General features: G+C 53.7%; 1 protein-coding gene and 1 non-coding gene across 2 annotated transcripts in view; both read right to left on the bottom strand.

The window, feature by feature from the left end:
* Positions 1-19,358, bottom strand: part of LOC120375572 (zinc finger protein 850-like) — a gene marked incomplete at both ends in the record, with an annotated part of 169,196 nt that overhangs the window by 110,275 nt on the left and 39,563 nt on the right. The window lies entirely within an intron of this gene.
* On the bottom strand, positions 982-1,054 carry TRNAK-UUU. The gene has a single exon. It is a non-coding gene; the product is annotated as a tRNA-Lys (tRNA).

The raw sequence follows: 19,358 nt of genomic DNA, 5'->3' as shown, positions 1-19,358 counted from the left end.
TAGCTACTGTCAGAAGATAAAATACAGAGCTAGATGGACCTTTGGTCTAGCCCAGTGTGGTTTTTCTTATGGTTTAAATTACACTCGCAGGCACTGATAATAGAGTTACTGAAAGTTTGGGAGTTAAGAGCTGATAGGTCAATGGTCCAAGCCCCTTGCAGGTGACCCCCTCCCTCTGGGACAGGGACAGGTCTGAGCTATCGCACCAAATGCTCTTTGTGGCTGCCAGAATCTGTGGGCAGCTCATTTAGTTTACACCCAGGGTTGAGTCCTTGATTCACACTTCAAGGATAACAACCCTTTGTTTCTCCTGCCCCAATAACATGGAGACTGGGAATCCAACACCAGCCACCAGTGATCATTTCGGCAAGCAACCCAACCTATTTCCAACATACTGTAAAATCCACATGCAGACCCATACACGAAACCTTGCAAGAAAATCTTCCTGAGGGGGTCTGAAGCACCTGCTGCTGGAGGGAAGGAGGGAGCTGTGGGTTGGGATTGAGGAGCAGCGTGAGGAGGAGGGGCCTGTGGGTTGGGATTGAGGGGCACTGGGAATAGGAGGGGGCTGTGGGTTGGGACAGAGGAGAAGGGTGAAGAGGAGCAGGCTCTGGTTGGGAGTGAGGAGCAGTGAGCATAGGAGGGACTGAGGGTTGGGTCTGAGGGGCCCTGGGAAAAGAGGGGACATGGGTTTGGGCTGAAGAGCATCTTCATTTGGGGATCCAGCAGGACAGGGGAAGGCAGCGGGTGATTCTAATTCCTTAGGGATATTCTGTGTGTGTGTGTAGGGAAGGAACATGCTCTATGCCCAGAGGCCTTTATTCCTCCAGGCTGCAAGGACAGAGGGGATGTCAAGGAGTTGTTCCTTCAATCCCCCCCACACAAAGGCCCTTCTTAGGAAAGGAAAATCCTGAAGAGAAAGAGTAACACCAAAGAAGACTCCAGAAAGTCAGATTTTTACAATCATAATGAGAAGTTTATCACCTGACCAGGGACTTGAACCCTGGACCCTCAGATTAAAAGTCTGATGCTCTGCCAACTGAGCTAGCCAGGCTCACATAGGAAAAGTGCCAATTGGTGCAGAGGTGAAGCTAGTCAAGAAAAAGTGAGCAGGAAACAATAGGGGAAACCTGCTGCTCTCTCTCTCTTCCCAGCCCTGGCCTGGCCTGGTATTAGTGCTGGCTAAAAAGATGGGAAAATATCGGCATCTACCAGCCTTTCATAGCTCTACAAGACTCAGGCACAATACAGAGGTGCCCATCTGCAAGTGCCGAATGGTTGGATTGGCTAATGCAACCTGTAGACGTCCAGGGCACACTGGGATATAGAGCCAAGTGTCCATCACCATCATCATTTCGAAGGGATAATGATAATGGTAGCAAGGTTCACAACTGACTCAGCAGTTGCATACAAAGGTGCACGTTTGGCAGTTACGTTGGCAAATTCTGGCTCCTTCTCAGGCTCAGGTTGGCCACCCCGGTCTAGATGTAGAAGTTACAACATTTAAACTTGAAAGAGGGGCCAATTTCCCCATCATTTCATACCTTTACATCCAAACACGATGACTTTCTGAATGAACCCTCCTCGTTCAGCCAGAAGATCTTGGGGTGGTTGTAGGAGTCACTGGATAAAATTCTCTGGACTCTGTTCTGAATCAGGTCAGATCAGAGGTACCTAATGATCTAATCTGGCTGTAAAATCTATATATCAACACCAAATATGGTGTGAAATTAATCCTCAAAAACGGCTGTTCCCCACCCAGACCCCAGCAAGGGGCTCTCCAAGGAAGGGGGCTGTTGAGGAAGGAAAGAAGAAAGATGTTCTCTCCCTGGAGGGACTGGGCTCTGCGCTTTGGACAGAAAGGAGAGGAAGGAAATGGCCACACGATGGCAGCAGAACCTAAGAAATGAAACACAACAGGCTTCTGAGCACGTTGCTTCTGAACAGTGAACAAACCTGACTCCCGTATCATGAAAAGCCAAAAAGCCGTTTCTTTCTATGCCCGGGAGAAAAGAGTTACAATCATTCCTGCCTGATTACTTTTGAATTATTTTACATTATAAAGAAAATTGTAACAAAATTAGTCTGAACTTGAGCTGCCTGTTATTAAAAGCTGGTTTCCCAATTCAGTTCCAACTGCCCTGCTAGAAACACCCCCAGGTCCCTGCTCACCCCAGGAAGAGGAAAAAGAGAAACCCCCACTGGGCACTGCCCTTGGCTCCAGGCTGCTGTCCCGGGGTGCGTGTGGGGACTGATTGTTTCCTGCTGAGGAGGGAGCCAGTAGAGGCCTCTGGTGCTCTGCTCCTAGCATCTGCCCGGCCCAGGCTGTCCTCTGCCTCAGCTGCTGCTCGCGGCCTGCTCTAGAGTCAAACACGCAGGGCCCCCAGGGGAACAGAGGCTGGGACAGGGCAGCTTTGAGCTGGGAAGATATTGGGAGTTCTCATTCCCTGAGAACTGGCCTGGCTCCCTTCTCAACAGCAAACAAATCAATTCCACGTCCCCTCCCCAGAAAAACCAGCCTGGAGCCAAGGGCAGCAGGGGACGATTCCCTCCAGTTCCCACCGAGGCAGGAGAGAACCCAGGGTGTTTCTAGCAGAGCTTGTGGAACTGACGTGGGGAAACCAGCCTTTAATAACAGGCAGTTCCAGTTTAAGCTCAGTGTTTTTAACAATTTCTACAACATTAAATAACCCTTCAATCCTAGTGTCACCATCCATAAAATTGCTTCAGCCTTACAGGTTCCCAAGTGCAAAACTAAACATCTCTTCAAATCCAAGGGAGTGGAGATCAGTCAGTGTTGAGAGTCATCCCACATAAAAGAACCATGTTGTCGTACACACTGGCCCCATCATGTGGCCATCACCTTTCCCTCCTCTCTGTTAAAACTTTTAGTATTTTGCACAGAAACCTTCTTCCCTCAGGAGAGACTTGGGAACCAGGACTGCCAGCCAGACAAAAACTTTTAAGAGGAGGCGTAACCTGTCAAAAAATGATCTCCCCTCTTCAGTTCAGTGACAGCCTGAAATGTTACTTGTCCCGGCAGAGCTGGAGGATTGAAAGCAGCTACATCAAACCCCTGTGTAGCTAGCAGGAATGAACATAAACACTCCCTGGTATCTGAAGAGATATTTAGTTTTACCCTTGGTAAACTACAAGACTAAAGGGAAAGGCAGTGGTGCCAAATATATAGAGTGAAACACAGAACAATCGTCATGGTTATGCCCATAGTGACTGCAAAATCTTTCTATATACTTATTATTATTTTCTCTGGTGTCTAGAGATTGACCAAGAAATTTGGCTCTTGATAAAATAATCAACTACCCTCGGTTAATGCAATGGACTAGAAATTGACTGGGGTCTCTCCACACAGATTCAAATCCTGCCAGCTACAGATGCATTAGTATATTGTAATTACTGTTGTCTTAGTGCCTGAGCATCCACAGAGCCAAATCTGGTCTTGCTCTGAGGCTGTCTACACTTAAAATGCTGCTATAGCACTGTGGAGAAGACAGTTACTACAGTGAGGGGAGGGGTTTTCCATTCCTGTAATAGCTACATTCACAGAACAATCTTTCCTTTCATTTAGCACTATCTAACCATGGCTTAGGTCAGCTTAATTATACTGGTTCTGGGGTTTTTCACACCCTGAAAGACGTACTTGTTAGAGGGTTTATCCCATCACCCTCCCATTTCCTGGTCCTTCTCGCGTGACCAGAGAGCAGCAATGCACGAAGCTCAAAGGTGCAAACAATTCAGTGTTTATTGGGATAAACTTCCAGCAAGCAATGATTCCAATTTCCTTCCTCAGTATCCCCCTTCCCAGCTCTGACACCACAGAGCCTTGCCTGTGTCCCTGTTCCCCTTCGCTGTTCCTATTCCCCCCCTTAGCAAAACATAATTCTAATTCCTCTAATCCCATTCCCCCCCCCCTTACTTCCTGATTGACTGCAGACTATATAGTAAAACTGGAGTTCTGCTTAGCTATGCCTTAACCAATCATTTTACTGAAATGTAACTTACCAATCCTAACATATTATAAAATGATTATCTAACCAATTATACCCTACCACCTTAATTGGTTTACACTCAACAAATTAATTATACAGCAGACAGAAAGAATCACAGCACCAGACAGAGATTATTCAAACAAGCAATAGGAAAGTGGGGACTACAGTGATAGAACAACAAAGAAATGAGGATTTCACACCCCAGCTGTTGGTAAGTGAGTTGTTCCCAGACAGGGTGCTGTCATGGTAGAGGTTGTGGGTGCTGGTTGCTTAACTGTCTGGCCCCCAGGGCAGGATTTTGAGGTTCACCATTACTGTCTCAGAATGCCAGCACCCATCTTTTGTTCACTTAAAATGCGAGCAGGGAGATTCCAACACCACAGAACTCATGGAGCTCCAGGAAACGTGTAACTTTAGGTCCGGGTGAGTGTGTCTAAAAATCAGCTGTGCTGTAGAAGGTCTCTAGGAGTCGAAAGAGATGTGCCATCTCAACCTCCCTAAAGAGTTCATCAATTATTAATGAAAACTAGGGTTGATAAGTCGTGTTTTTTGTAGCAGGAGGATGGTGGACTGGTCTAAAGTGCCAGTTTTAAGACTCTTTTTTCCCTATCTCTTGGGTGTTCTGGTCTCTGCATAGAGACGTAGTTTCAAATCCCACTCCTGACATGACCATCTGGAGAAAATAACCTCACTTCAATCTCCTGTGCAACAATAGAACCCCATTTGCTTAGCTTTGCTATTCCAGTAGTTGTGAGAGAAGCTCCAAACCAGGGGGAAACAGGGCCTGTTCTCTCGACCGATCAAGTTTTGTCTTCCTTCATTCCAAGCCCTTTCCTCAGATACATCCGTATTTCCCACACTATTTTGTTTAATGTTCTTTGCTTTTATGAAACTTTAGGCTCATCATTTAATTGCCACACAACTGTACTTATGAAGTGAAGTGAAACACAATATTTTTTGGATATTCTTGCAGAGGAGTTTTGCTTTCTGACCTGGAATTGAACAGGGGCTACCCAAGGGGGACAATGCTGCTCCCTTTTCTTGGCTCATCCAAAAAAACATAAGTTTGTGGTACCCTTTGTTTCCCTGTTCTTCAAACACCTGTCGGGGTGGCCTAGGGATACTTGGCCCTGACTCTCGGCTACCCAGCTACAAAAGCAATTTCTCCTCCCTTGATGCTCACACCTCAACTGCTAGAAGAGGGCCTTATCCTCCCTGATTGAACTAACCTCGTTATCTCTAGACTGATTCTTGCCTGGATATTTATACCTGCCCCTGCAAATTTCTGCCACATGCGTCTGATAAAGTGGGTATTCACCCATGAAAGCTCATGCTCCAATATGTCTGTTACTCTGTAAGGTGCCACAGGACTCTCTGTCTTTTTGAGGTGAGTGCAGCTGGCTTCGGATGGTGCTGACGATGGATAGAAAAAAGGCTGGAGTCAGTGACAGACGAGACCACAGAAGGGGAAGGGGAATGGCAGCCCCACAGAAGGTCCTGGGTGCTCCGATGCCCCAGTTATTGCACCCTGGCCTGTCGTAGAGAGAGAAAAGACCCAGCGGGACCCAGCCCCCCTACAGTGATCCCATGGACAAGAACCTGGTTGGGAGTGGGGTGAAGGTTCCCTGTGGGCAAAGGGGAGCTGAAATCCCTTAGTGTCCTGGAATTTAAGCAATGGAAGCTTCAAACCCTGCACGGGAGTGGGCTGGGGTGCATCAGCAGAAGGTTGGACTGGACATGGGAGGCAGGTTTGTATAATTTTTGGTGATTCTCAGAATGGGACCAAGTCCTGCCCCACACCCCACACACACTTGCCTAAGGCTCTGGGAGGGAGTTTGGGTGTGGGAAGGAGAGGGGCTGGGCTCTGGGAGAGAGTTTGGGTGCAGGGTCTGGGCTCAGTCAGGGGGTTGGGGTGCAGGAGGGTGTGTGGGGAGCAGGGTCTTGGAAGGAGTTTTGGTGTGGGGTCTGGGTTGGGGCAGGGGGTTGGGGATGCAGGAGATGGTGAGGGGTGCAGCATTTACCTCGGGCATCTCCCAAAAGCAACCCACACCCCACCCCACCACGGCAGCAGCCCGTAAGCGGGAGGGCTGGGGGTGTCTCTGCGCACCGCTGCCCGCAGACTCCACCCCCGCAGCTCCCATTGCCACAGTTGGCACTGGAGGAGGGAGCAGCGCGTAGAGACCCCTCCCACCCCAGGGCCGCAGGGACGTGCCAGCCGTCTCCGGGAGTGGCATGCCACACAGAGCGAGGGCGGGCAGGAAAGTGCCTTAGTCCCCTTGTGCTGCTGGCGGTGGTGGCGGGGGTCCCCAGGCCCTTTTAAATTGCCCATGGTCAGCAGGCAGGACCAGGGAGGGGGACACTCCCAAGGGCGTAACATTGCTTTGCACAAGGATAAATCTTGGAACAGGACAAAAATGAAATGGCGGCAGAACCTAAGGAATTAAAAGCCTCCAGATTCTTGTGTGTGCACTGAGTCCGAACGGAAACCGTAATTTGACTTGCTTTGTGTCTGCAGCTGGTAAAATATCAAGGCAAAGCCATTCCAGTGATTGTGACCCTGGGTTTGAGGCTTTGGTCTTATTAAAATGTAACTAGCATGTTACACTTGTGTTTTTAAAGGTGGCTTCCCCAAGCAATCCCAAGTTGTTCTTCCCACAGCTGGCTGATGGGGGGCAGCAGGGGATCTCCCCAATCTGGGGGAATCTCTCTGGACCCCACTGTTAGTTCTCCATCCTTTCTCCCCCTAATCACAGACACCCCTCCCCCCCCCCATTATCAGTGTTTTGGAGCTACCCCTCCCTCCCTCCCTTTATGGGATACAGACTCTCTGTGACAGAGACTGACTGGGGCTCCTCTCTGCACAGCCCCAATGGGGAAGGAAAGAGACTGGGGGACAAGGGGAGAAGACGGGCAGGAGTCAAATGGGGCTAAACCAGAAAGGAGGAGATTTTCTTCCTGTTAAAATGTCCTGGAGTCTCATGGCTGAAAAGCTGCATCTTGAGTTAGGTTTGATGCATCAGCCTTTCAATTACCAGGCAAAGGTGTGAACCACAGAGACTGGGAACTACCTGCTTCCCGAATGCATCTAAAAAGCATCTGCAGTGGTGCAACTGGTTAGTACAGCAGGGCAAGGTATTGGGATTATAAATTGAAGCCTTATGTGGAGCACTAGATTCTGTTCCCCATGTACCTTCTCCAACTTGTTTCTCTTACCTGTGTAGTTTGCTTTGCCTAATTTCCATGGAAAGTGCCATGCTAGAAAAAAGAGAGTAAGTTCTAAAATGAAGAGGTAGGTGCACAGCTTGGAAACATCCCCCCTGTGCTGCCATTAGTTCCAGTAGATTGTTCACTGGCAGCGTGAATTGATTTCTTTGCTGCTGAGAAAGCTGCCTGGACAGGTCTGTGGGCAGCAGAGCTCCCTGCTTCTTCCAGCAAACCCCTGGCTCCTTCCCTGCCCCAGTCACTGCTGTAGAAGGGTCCTATATACACTGAGCCTAAAGTTTTTCAAAACCTTCTTAGCACAGTTAGCAGCGTGTCAGTCTCATAATCTGAAGGTCCTGAGTTCAAGCCTCAGAGAAGGCAATGGCTTCTGCTTCCTGCTTCAGATTTTCTACAGGAAATCAGAGAAAAGAAACTAGAGGAGAGTGGTTTCTAGACACCCTCCCACCCATCTCACACACACAGAGAGACTTCTCTATGGCATTAACTTTTCCTTCTCTGTGGAGCTTGTATTCTTCATAGAGCAAAATAAAACAAAAACATGCAAGTCCAAGCCTAATACAGTATGAAACTCAATACAGATCAAATCTCACCCTCAGAGATCTTCCAATAAGCTTCTTTCGCAGACTAGACTTATTTCTTGCCTGGACCCAATCTTTTCGCCTGGTACAGTCCTTGTTCCAGCTCAGGTGGTAGCTAGGGGATTTCTCATGACTGTAGCCACCTTTGTTCTGTTCCACCCCCTTATACAGCTTTGGTACAAGGCAGGAATTTTTTGTCTCTCTCCTGGGGAAAAGCCCCAGGTTTAAGATGGATTCCTGTACCAGGTGACATGGTCACATGTCCTGTGAGACCCCCAAGCTTTCATTCTTCCTGGCCTGACTCACAAATAGTGCAGGACAGAGCCATCTCCAGTCAATTGTCCTGGTTAATGGGAGCCATCAAGAGTCCAAACCACTATTAATGGCCCACACTTTGCATCATTACAACAGGACCTCAGAGTTATAGTTCATATTTCTAGTTTCAGATACAGGAATGATCGGTTCATACAAATAGGATGAACACACACAGTAGATTATAAGCTGTGTAATGATACCTTACAAGAGACCTTTTGCATGAAGAATGTTCCAGTTACATTATATTCACACTTATTAGCACCTTTTCATAAAATCCTATGGAGTGCAACGTCACAGCAGGGAAAGGGTTTTACTGCGGCACCTGGGAGCAGTTGAGTTTCATGTTCAGGCTGTGGTATGAGTTCCTCCAGGTTTCTCATAAGCAGACAAGGACCTTCGCGGGTTCTCTCGATACAGGAATGGCCCAGAAACAATAAAGTGATGTGGTTTGCATTTTCCTTTTTTATTTCTGTATTTCCAATGACATTTCTGTTTGTGATTTCGTTTTGCTTTGTATAACTGTGTTTTCTCCTGGATTTGATATTTAACTAAAAAAAGAATAAGGCCTCAGGGCGCCGGATGGAGGAGCAGGCTGGGGCTAGGACTGCTAAGAGAGCACGAGTAGCAGGTTTTCTGTATTGTTTCCTGCCCTCATTTTCATGACGAGTTTCTCATCTGCACGAAATTTGCTTCTTTTATACATGAGCCTGGCTAGCTCAGTTGGCAGAGCATCAGACTTTTAATCTGAGGGTTCAAGTCCCTGGTCAGGTGAAGCAGGAACCATTCTCCTCAAAATGGAAGAAGGCATCTCTCTAGGGTGTTATTTGACCTTTTTTCCCCAGGACTTGGCTTTTCACTAGGAAGGGCCATGTACTGCCTGGGACTGAAGGGGCAACTTCCTCACATGCCCACTGGCCTCTCAGGCTGGATTAAGAAAGGCCTCTGGGAGCTGCAGCAAACTGCTGCATGACAACTTGGTGAGCAAATGCAGGGCTGCCCCCACAGGGTCATCCTCACCAGAGCTCAGCAGAGGTCTGGGGGTTCCCTATTGGTCCCATGGTGTAAGGGCAGCACTCGGGACTTTGAATCCTGCAATCTGAGCTGAAGTCTCGGTAGGATCTGAGGGCAATTCCTGTGCCACAAACCCTGCTGGGTCTTCCAAAGCTCTATCTTGCTTTCTCAAAGGCCATGAAAGCCTGTCTTTTACCCGCTAGCTGTTGTGACTTGAGCACAAGAGGGGACGTTTGATCCAGAAGCCTGGCCATGCCGGGAGTCCTGTAGGTAGGGATGCGAGCTCCATTTCCTCTGAGTCCTGAAGCTGGGCTGCAGCCTGGCCTAGGAGGCAGCCCTATTGGTTGACCTACTGGCCCAAAGTCACTTGGGCGGTGTTGGTGGTCCCCAGGGATGCTGAAGGGCCTAAGGGAGGGAGGCTCAATACTCCCCCCTATCAGTCAGGGCGGAAGAGAAGGGCTGCAAGCAGGGCCGGCTTTAGGCCGATTTGCCCGATTCCCCCGAATTGGGCCCCGCGCCTGAGAAGGCCCCGCGCCGGCAGCGTCTCTCCCGGAAGCAGCAGCTGTTGTTGCTAGGCAACGAGAGACCCTGGCCGGCTGAGGCAGAGGCAGCCGCCTGGGTGTTGCAGGGGGGAGGGGGGAGGGGGGAGGAGGCACATGTGCTTTGCAGCCTTCCTTCCCCTCCCCCACCCCCGGCACTCACCTGGAGGAGACGCCGAGGGAGCTTCCGGCCCGGTGGGAGACAGGAATCTCTGCCGTGCACCTCACTCACCTGAGCAGCTGCTGGGGCTTCCAGCCGTGAGTGTCTGACCCTGTGATTCCCCGCAGGGTTGTAATATTGGGTTGGTTTTGTGGTTTTCGTGGTGTTGCTGTTTGAGGGTGAGTTGGTGCCTGCCTGTGTCTGGTTCCAAACTAAATTCGGGATCATGTAACCCAGGAAAAAAGCCCCGAGCCGGTACTTAGTGCTGTGAACTCCAGGTGAGAGGGAGAGGGAGGTTTGGAGGGGGAAACCAAATACATCAAGAGGGGAGAATGCGAAAGGTCTGCAACACGGCAGGCTGAGACTTCTCTCCCCCCCCCCTTCCTGGCAAGAGGGGAAACTGAGGCACGGCATGATCTGATTCCCCTCTCCAAATTATTTTGCAAAGAAAGAGGACGGAGGCTCCTATCCAGACCAGTTCCCTCCCATCAACTCTGCTTTCCCTGCTGCAAGATCTCTGTAGGGGCTGAATATTTCCATTAAACTATGGCGCCTTCATTTGCCCTACAACAATAAATTAGACCAGCTTTCGGGGGGGGGGGGATATTCCCCTCCCCCAAAGCTGTGGGGATATTAAGGTTTTTTTGAGGGGGGGCATGATAATATTCCAGATCAATCAAATGCCCAGCTCAGCTTTCTAGCCATCCAGCAGCTCTAGGGCAGGGAAGGGAGGTGCTATTGGTGCAGAGTGGTTGCAAAACAGGGGTGAATTTAGCAGGGGGGGGGGGGTCCGGTTGAAATCCCGCCTCATGCAGCTATACAGAATCGCTGGCAGTGCGGGGAGAGGCCAGGAGTGGAAACAGGTGGCCTGGGGGTGGGGGGTCATTTGCCCTCAGTCCTGGGCTCTGGGATGGACTAGGCTGGGTGGTGGGTTCAGTCTAGTCTTCCAGCCTGTTGCTCTCACTGAGGTTTGTGGTTTTCATCTGGCTCCACCGAAAAGAGCAAACAAGCCCAGTAGAAAAGCGGGGTGAGAGAGGTGGGAAAGGGTGTGTAATGGGTTAAAGTGACCCATCAACGAAAGAGTAAAACCAGAGTTTGACTGGGTTTCCCCCCAGCCACCACTCCTGCAAACACTGGGCAAGGGGCAGCCCCATTCCCCACCGAGGCTATGGTGAAGGGCAGCGCGGGAGGAAGGAAGCCACATGTGATGGCAGTCCCCTCCCCTCCCCTCCCCCCCAAGCACCCAGCACCCCATCTCCGGCTCCCAAACTCTATCCCAGAGCATGCACCCAGCCCTCCGCACTCCCTCCCAGAGCCTGCACCCCTCCACCCTTCCTGCACCCCACCCCGTGCCCCAGCCCAGAGCCTGCACGCAGCACCCAAACTCCGTCCCACTCAGCCTGGGCAAAGCTCTCCTCGGTCTGGCTCCCAGCCCCTCTCCAAGGGTTGCAGCTGTCTGGAGGTGCTGCCTTCCACACCTTCCTAATTCACACCTCATCCATTCAACAGGGCAACTGATTACAAAGTGGGGGGAAGATCTTATTCTACTTCTAGCAAAAAGACATTTTTCTTTTACCTTAATTACACTACCTTAGGGGCCTGCTATAACATATTACCAAGGTTCAATACAAAGTCATATAAAAGTTATACAAAAATGCATAATGCAGAGATTTATCTACAACTGCATTGATTGACTTCTGTGTGCAGTAATATAGTGACCCCTGGGGCTTTGAATGAGGCTTTATACTTGGGGGGAAGGCTGAGGGGGTAAGTGGCAGGTGGGCAAAGAGGCGAGCAGTGAGCCAGCAGGGGCTCTAGGGGCGGGCATGGAGGTTTCTGACAGGGGAGGGAGAAGGTGAAAGGAGGCAAGTGGTGGGGAGGACTGACTAGGAGGGATGCAGCAAGCCAGCAGGGGGCTAGGGGGTGAAGAGGGGTGTGATGGTGGGGCTGAGCAGGGAGGGGGGCAGGTCCTATTTTACTGCTGTGATCTGGTCACCCCATGTGTGCCGTTTCTTCCCGCAACCCCCCTCCCCAACCTTGTTTCGATGGGGCGGAGCTGGGGAAGGAGGGTTTGTTTCCACGGGGCCGGGCGGCACTGGGGGGGGGGGAAGGAGGGGGCAATTTTATATTAATAAAGAAATATTTATAAATTTTAATAAAATAGTGAAGAAAATCAGTTGTACAACTATCAAAACAAATTATTTTCCTAATATGAAAGTGAAAATCAGCTAATTAATATATGATGCAATGTATGTAATAGATAATTTTGTTATTATTTATATAGTCATGGAAAGTAAATAATACATGGAAGAAATGAAAGGGGTTTTTTAAGGGTTTTTTTGTTTTAGTCGTCCCTGCCCCGGCCCCATCGAAACTGTTCGAATTGGGCCCCGCACTTCCTGAAGCCGCCCTGACAATGAGGCTAATCATCTAGTGGAACAAGCTCTGCAAGGGACGTGATTAATTCCCCATCACTGCCCTGTGTAAATGAAGACCACAGCTCTTGCTGCGAGACACGTGGTGTGTGGATGTCCCTGTTCCCCTTCAGAACCTCTGGTACATGGTGCTTCCCTCCTCCCAGTTCAAGATCCCCATCATGTGGGTGCTCCCATCCAGGATCTCCGGTGGGTGTCTCTGTCCCCCACCCCATGAACTAGCTCCCGTGTGTGGTTTCCCCTGCCTGCCCCCATCCGGGATCTGTGGGTGTCGCTGTTCCCCTTTTCAAGATCTGTGTTGCTTGGGTGCATCCCTTCCCCCAAGTCAGAATCCCCAGCGTGTGGGTGCTCCCCTCCCCCCATCCAGGCTCTGTGGGGGGTGTCTGTATAAAAAGAGACCATGTCTCACTGTCTTGCCCAGGCTACGCTGCAGGGGCTATTCACAGGTGTGATCCCACTACTGATCAGCAGGGGAGTTTTGACCTGCTCCGTTTCCGACCTGGGCCGGTTCACCCCTCCTTAGGCAAACTGGAGACCCCAAGCTTCCCCAGGATCACCATATTGATGCCAACTTAGTGCGGACACCCGATCGGCACAGCCCCCTGCAGCCCAGAGCTCCTGAGCTCAAGCGATCCACCGGCCTCAGGCTCCCCAGGAGCTGGGATCACAGGCACCAGCCACAGAGCCCGGCTTGCTTTACAGCCTGGCAGCTGGAGCTTTAAACTCTGCTTGTGAGCTCTGTGCCTTGGCCAGACGGGGACAGCCTGGAACTGGGAAATGCTCCTGCTCCCCCCGCCCCCGTCTCACGTCGAGCTGCAGGCGCCGCTGTCCTCCCAGGTAAGATCCCGGATGTTTCGGTGCCCCCTTCCCCCGCCCAGGTGTCTGGGTACCTCTGCCCCCATACAGAATCCTGGATGTGTGGGTGTCCGTCCCTCTGCAGAGGATCCCGGAGTGTGGATGCCCTTGCCCCCCCCCCACAACATCCTGGGTGTGTGGGTGCCACTCTCCCCCCCATAGATCTCTGGTGGATGGGTCCCCAGGGTGTGAGTGCTCCCATCCCCCGATACAGGCTGGGGGGGGGGTATAACTGGCTCTCCCTGTCCTGCCCAGGCGGTGCTACAGCAGCTGTTCACAGGGGCAGCAACCCCACTGTCACCCTGCAGCTTTAACCTGCTCCAGGGGTGACCTGCTTCACCCTCCTGTGGGAGCCTGGGGACCCCGAACTGCCCAGAATCACCTGATTGATGCCGAGCTTAGCACAGACACCGGCTCAGCCTGGCAGGGTGCAGCCCTGAGCCCTGACAATCAGCTTCCCTCCGCCTCCTGCTGCACAGCGAGGGTCCCACGCGAGAGGCTTTGTGCCCAGTTTGTTCAGGAGCGTCCCAGGCTCCAGCTGTAAACTCTGCTGGTCAGTTCTAGTCTTTGGCCACACGGGGGCAGCACTAACGGTCCCATCTAAACGCTGTTTGCGTTCGGCCCTTCGGATCACAGATTGTAACCCGCGGGCAGATCTCTGAGTGCAGCCAGATCCCTCCCCCAAACTGAACATTGAAGCAGCAGCTCCCGTTGGAAAGATCAGGATTTTTGCCTTTAAAAACAAGGGAAATGTCTGCAGCGAGAGACTGAAGAAGCTCAATTGATTTCATTGACTCTATGAATGTTCCTCTGTGTCCCCCTAGGAGTCATGCCCCACTTTTTGGGAACTACTGAACCCTACTCGCTAAGCAGGGGCTAGTGATGCCAAAGCCCAGGGAAAGGGAGAACAAGTGCGGGGCCCCTAGCACTGGAGCCATGTGAGGGGCTGCAGGAGAGGGGCAATGGCTGGTGGCCCAGAGAGTTAAGGGCAAAGGGGGCCCAGGAGGGGGCAGGAGTTAGGGGTGAAGGAGGTGCAAGGGTTGGGAGTGCAGGAGCTAGCGGTAAAGGGGGAGTGGGGATCGTCCAGGGGCAATGGGGAAGTGCCAAAGTACAAGCTTTGCCCAGGGCACCATTTTCCCTAATGCTGGTCTGAGCAAACAATTGGAAATGACCCTTCAGTGAGACCAGAACCACAGTGTAGAAAAGCCCCTTTGTTAAGTGGTGGTGGCTGAGGGCTTAGGGAGCTGGGTTAGAAAGCAACAGGCATCTTTCTGTGGAGGTTGGATTCTTGCCTGCTAGGCAAGGCTGGTGTGTGGTGTCTCCATGGCTGTACTTTCAGTGTCTGATCTGCCACAGGGAGCCAAGTCTAGACATATTCAGAGGCTCTATGCCAGGGTTTCTCAAACTTCCTTTCACTACAACCCCTTTTTGCAAAAAACAAAAACAAAAAAACTTACTACATGACCCTAGAAAGACACACCAAGCCCCTCTACACTGAGCACAGGCAGAGGAGGCAAAGCCTGAGCCCTGCCCCAGTTAGGGGAGGGCAAAACCAGAGCTTGAGGGATTCAGCCCTGGGTGGGGGGGCTCAGACTTTTGGCTTCAGCCCCAGGCCCAAACAACTCTAATGCCAGCCCTGGCGACCCCATTAAAACAGGGTTATGACCCACTTTGGGGTCCTGACTCACAGCTTGAGAACCACTGCTCTATGTTGATGGGAGAGAGTTTTCTGTGGGTGCAGTTAATCCACTTCCCAAGAGGTGGCAGCTCTGTCACTGGGAGAAGCTATATCGGTGGGTGTGCAAGCTGTGGTGTTTACCACATTTAAGACGTTTAATCAAACCCCATTTTTAAAACCACCTGTGGTCTGGGAATGGCAAAGGAGCTCGATGAAGCAGGGTCTGTCCTTTAAAGTGCTGGACATCACGATTCCATACTCCTGTTGTCATGGGGGTATAGCTCAGTGGTAGAGTGCTTGCCAGCCAGTTAAGTGGTCCTTGGTTGAAACCCCTGTGTTCTCTTATAACCTTCTTTCTTTTTTTTTTAAAAAGGAAAATATTTTCATTTCCATTCTCCATTCTGTTCAGGAGCTCCACTATACGGGGGTGCTTGATATGAATGTAAACACTCAACATTTCGCTGTCCAAATGCATAAAAACCTAGCAAAGCTGTCCATCAGCTGAAATCAGTTCCAATCCTCTAAGTGTCTAGTTTATGTTTTCATCAATTAAACAAAGGGATCATATGAATGTGCATTTGCAGATCCCTCTTCTCCAGGAGCTGTGCTGTGCAGAAGAACAAGAACCACATCCAGCTGCAGTTCAGGAGCCTGATGACCAAAGAGCCACAAAATGTTCTGAGGGTTGGAGAAAAATGCCTTCTAGTGAGCTATTGAATGAGCTCAACCTGTTTAGCTTATCAAAAGAAGATTGAAAGGTGACTTCATTGAAGTGTTGAAGGGCCTTAATGGAGAGAAAAGGTTGTGTATTAAAGGGCTCTTTAATCTAGCAGAGAAAGGAATAACAAGACCCAATGGCTGGAAGGCGAAAAGAGACAAATTCATATTACAAATAAGACACATTTATTCTACAGCGAGGATGATTCACCACAGGAACAAGCTACCAAGGAAAGTGGTGGATTCACCATCTCCTGATGTCATCATATGAAGACTAGATCCCTTTCTGGAATGTGTTTTCTCCAAAAGTAGCTCTTGTGTCATACAGGAGGCCTGTGATATGCAGGGGGTCAGATTAGATGCTCTAATGGTCTCTTCTGGTCATAAAGTCGACTAATTTCTGAAAAACTGAGTGTAGCATTGGGAGCAGCGTCTGATGTTTTCCTGTCTAGCCGGCTTGCTGCCTAGAACGAACGCTCCTTGAGTGGGGTGATCCACAGGGAGTAGCTCAAACCTCCAAAGTGCCTGGCCAGGGGCAGGACATTAGCCCAGCAAGGGAGGGGTGTGGCAGTGACATCACAAAGGCCTTTTGCAGGACCTCAGACTATTGGTCAAAGGTGGTGGGGAGGTGGTGACCTCACAGAGAGATGCTGACATCAGCCAGGCAGGACAGGGGCGAGGGGCCAGGGAAACCTCAGAGACCCCTGTGGCTTTGCTTCAGCAAGTCTCCTTCTCCAGGTCTCTCTTTGAGGACTGAGAGAGTATTCGGGTTCACGGACGTGAGCACCAGGAGGAACCTCTTTTGAGTTTTCTCCTTCCCTTTTCCTGATTTTACTAGAAAACAGCCGTCCCTGTTTAGAAGGTAAGAGCCTCCTCGAGGTTTGAAACCTGTTCAGTCTGATCCATCTGGTGACAGTTGAATTCTAGGCATGGAAAACACGAGCTTAAGGAGGCAGAATTTTATTCCGTACCTGGGATTTTGTCCCTTAAAATCACTGGGGACATTAGGGTTTGTTCTTTTTGTTTCACCTTTTCCTCCATCCATCCCTCCCTCCTTTCTCTTCGTCTCTTGCTTCTTTTGTCCTTTCTCCTGTTCCCCTCCCAAAACCAGGAGCAGTGTCGGGGTGTGTTTGGGGCGGGGGCATAGAGGGGGTTGGGCGGCACTGGGGGAGGGGGAGCTTGGGGGGTGTTGAGGGCGGGGCAGAAGAGGGGATGGGCGGCATTGGGGAGGGGAGCTCAGGGGTTGGGGCGGGGCAGAGAGGGGATGGGCGGCACTGGGGAGGGGAGCTCGGGGGTGTTGGGGCAGGGTCAGAGAGAGGATTGGCGGCACTGGGGAGGGGAGCTCGGGGGTGTTGGGGGCTGGGTCAGAGAGGGGAGGGGCGGCACCGGGAGGGGAGCTCAGGGGTTGGGGCGGGGCAGAGAGGGGATGGGCGGCACTGGGGAGGGGAGCTCGGGAGGGGGTTGGGGCGGGGCAGAGAGGGGATGGGCGGCAGTGGGGAGGGAGCTCGGGGTTGGGGCGGGGCAGAGAGGGGATGGGCGGCAGTGGGGAGGGGAGCTGGGGGTTGGGGCGGGGCAGAGAGGGCGATGGGCGGCACTGGGGGAGGGGAGCTCGGAGCGGTGTTTGGGGTGGGGGCAGAAGAGGGGATGGGCGGCACTGGGGAGGGGAGCTCGGGGTATTTGGGGGAAGAAGAGGATGGGCGGCAGTGGGGAGGGGAGCTTGGGTGGGTGTTGGGGACAGGGGCAGAGAGGGGATGGGCGGCATCGGGAGGGGAGCTCGGGGTGTTGGGGCGGGGTCAGAGAGGGTGAGGCGGCACTGGAGGAGGTGGAGCTTGGGGGTGTTTGGGGCGGGGCAGAGAGGGGATGGGCGGCAGTGGGGAGGGGAGCTCGGGGGTTGGGGCGGGGCAGAGGGGATGGGCGGCACTGGGGAGGGGAGCTCGGGCAGTGTTGGGGCGGGGTCAGAGAGGGGATGGGCGGCACTGGGGAGGGGAGCTTGGGGGTGTTTGGGGCGGGGCAGAGAGGGGATGGGCGGCAGTGGGGAGGGGAGCCTGGGGTTGGGTGCGGGGCAGAGAGGGGATGGGTGGCACTGGGGAGGGGGAGCCTGGGGGTTGGGGGCGGGGCAGAGAGGGGATGGGCGGCACTGGGGAGGGGAGCTCGGGAGGGGTTGGGGCGGGGCAGAGAGGGGATGGGCGGCAGTGCGGGAGGGGAGCTCGGGGGTTGGGGCGGGGCAGAGAGGGGATGGGCGGCACTGAGGAGGGGAGCTCAGGGGTTGGGGGCGGGCAGAGAGGGGATGGGCGGCACTGGGGAGGGGGAGCTCGGAGCGGTGTTTGGGGTGGGGCAGAAGAGGGGATGGGCGGCACTGGGGAGGGGGAGCCTGGGGGTATTTGGGGAAGAAGAGGGGATGGGCGGCAGTGGGGAGGGGGAGCTTGGGTGGGTGTTGGGGACAGGGGCAGAGAGGGGATGGGCGGCATCGGGGAGGGGAGCTCTGGGGTGTTGGGGCGGGGTCAGAGAGGAGGGGCGGCACTGGAGGAGGTGGAGCTTGGGGGTGTTTGGGGCGGGGCAGAGAGGGGAAGGGCGGCACTGGGGAGGGGGAGCTCGGGGCGGTGTTGGGGCGGGGTCAGAGAGGGGATGGGCGGCATTGGGGAGGGGAGCTCAGGGGTTGGGGCGGGGCAGAGAGGGGATGGGCGGCACTGGGGAGGGGGAGCTCGGGGGTGTTGGGGCAGGGTCAGAGAGAGGGATTGGCGGCACTGGGGAGGGGAGCTCGGGGGTGTTGGGGCTGGGTCAGAGAGGAGGGGCGGCACCGGGGAGGGGAGCCTGGGGGTTGGGGGCGGGGCAGAGAGGGGATGGGCGGCACTGGGGAGGGGAGCCTGGGGGTTGGGGCGGGGCAGAGAGGGCGATGGGCGGCACTGGGGAGGGGAGCTGGAGCGGTGTTTGGGGTGGGGGCAGAAGAGGGGATGGGCGGCACTGGGGAGGGGGAGCCTGGGGGTATTTGGGGGAAGAAGAGGATGGGCGGCAGTGGGGAGGGGAGCTTGGGTGGGTGTTGGGGACAGGGGCAGAGAGGGGATGGGCGGCATCGGGGAGGGGGAGCCTGGGGTGTTGGGGCGGGTCAGAGAGGGTGAGGCGGCACTGGAGGAGGTGGAGCTTGGGGGTGTTTGGGGCGGGGCAGAGAGGGGATGGGCGGCAGTGGGGAGGGGAGCCTGGGGGTTGGGGCGGGGCAGAGAGGGGATGGGCGGCACTGGGGAGGGGAGCTCGGAGCGGTGTTTGGGGTGGGGGCAGAAGAGGGGATGGGCGGCACTGGGGAGGGGAGCTGGGGGTATTTGGGGGAAGAAGAGGGGATGGGCGGCAGTGGGGAGGGGAGCTTGGGTGGGTGTTGGGGACAGGGGCAGAGAGGGGATGGCGGCATCGGGGAGGGGAGCTCTGGGGTGTTGGGGGGGGTCAGAGAGGGGAGGGGCGGCACTGGAGGAGGTGGAGCTTGGGGGTGTCTGGGCGGGGGCAGAGAGGGGATGGGCGGCAGTGGGGAGGGGAGCTCAGGGGTTGGGGCGGGGCAGAGAGGGGATGGGCGGCACTGGGGAGGGGGAGCTCGGGCGGTGTTGGGGGCTGGGTCAGAGAGGGGAGGGGCGGCACCGGGGAGGGGAGCCTGGGGGTTGGGGGCGGGGCAGAGAGGGGATGGGCGGCAGTGGGGAGGGAGCTCGGGGGTGTTGGGGCGGGGCAGAGAGGGGATGGGCGGCACTTGGGGGAGGAGCTCAGGGGTTGGGGCGGGGCAGAGAGGGGATGGGCGGCACTGGGGAGGGGAGCCTGGGGGTTGGGGCGGGGCAGAGAGGGGATGGGCGGAACTGGGGGAGGG

The sequence above is a fragment of the Mauremys reevesii genome, linkage group 12 (assembly GCF_016161935.1).
Source record: "Mauremys reevesii isolate NIE-2019 linkage group 12, ASM1616193v1, whole genome shotgun sequence".
In the NCBI taxonomy this organism is placed as follows: Eukaryota; Metazoa; Chordata; order Testudines; family Geoemydidae; genus Mauremys; species Mauremys reevesii.
The sequence above is the reverse complement of the archived record's forward strand: the minus strand, read 5'-3'. Positions and strand labels throughout refer to the sequence as shown.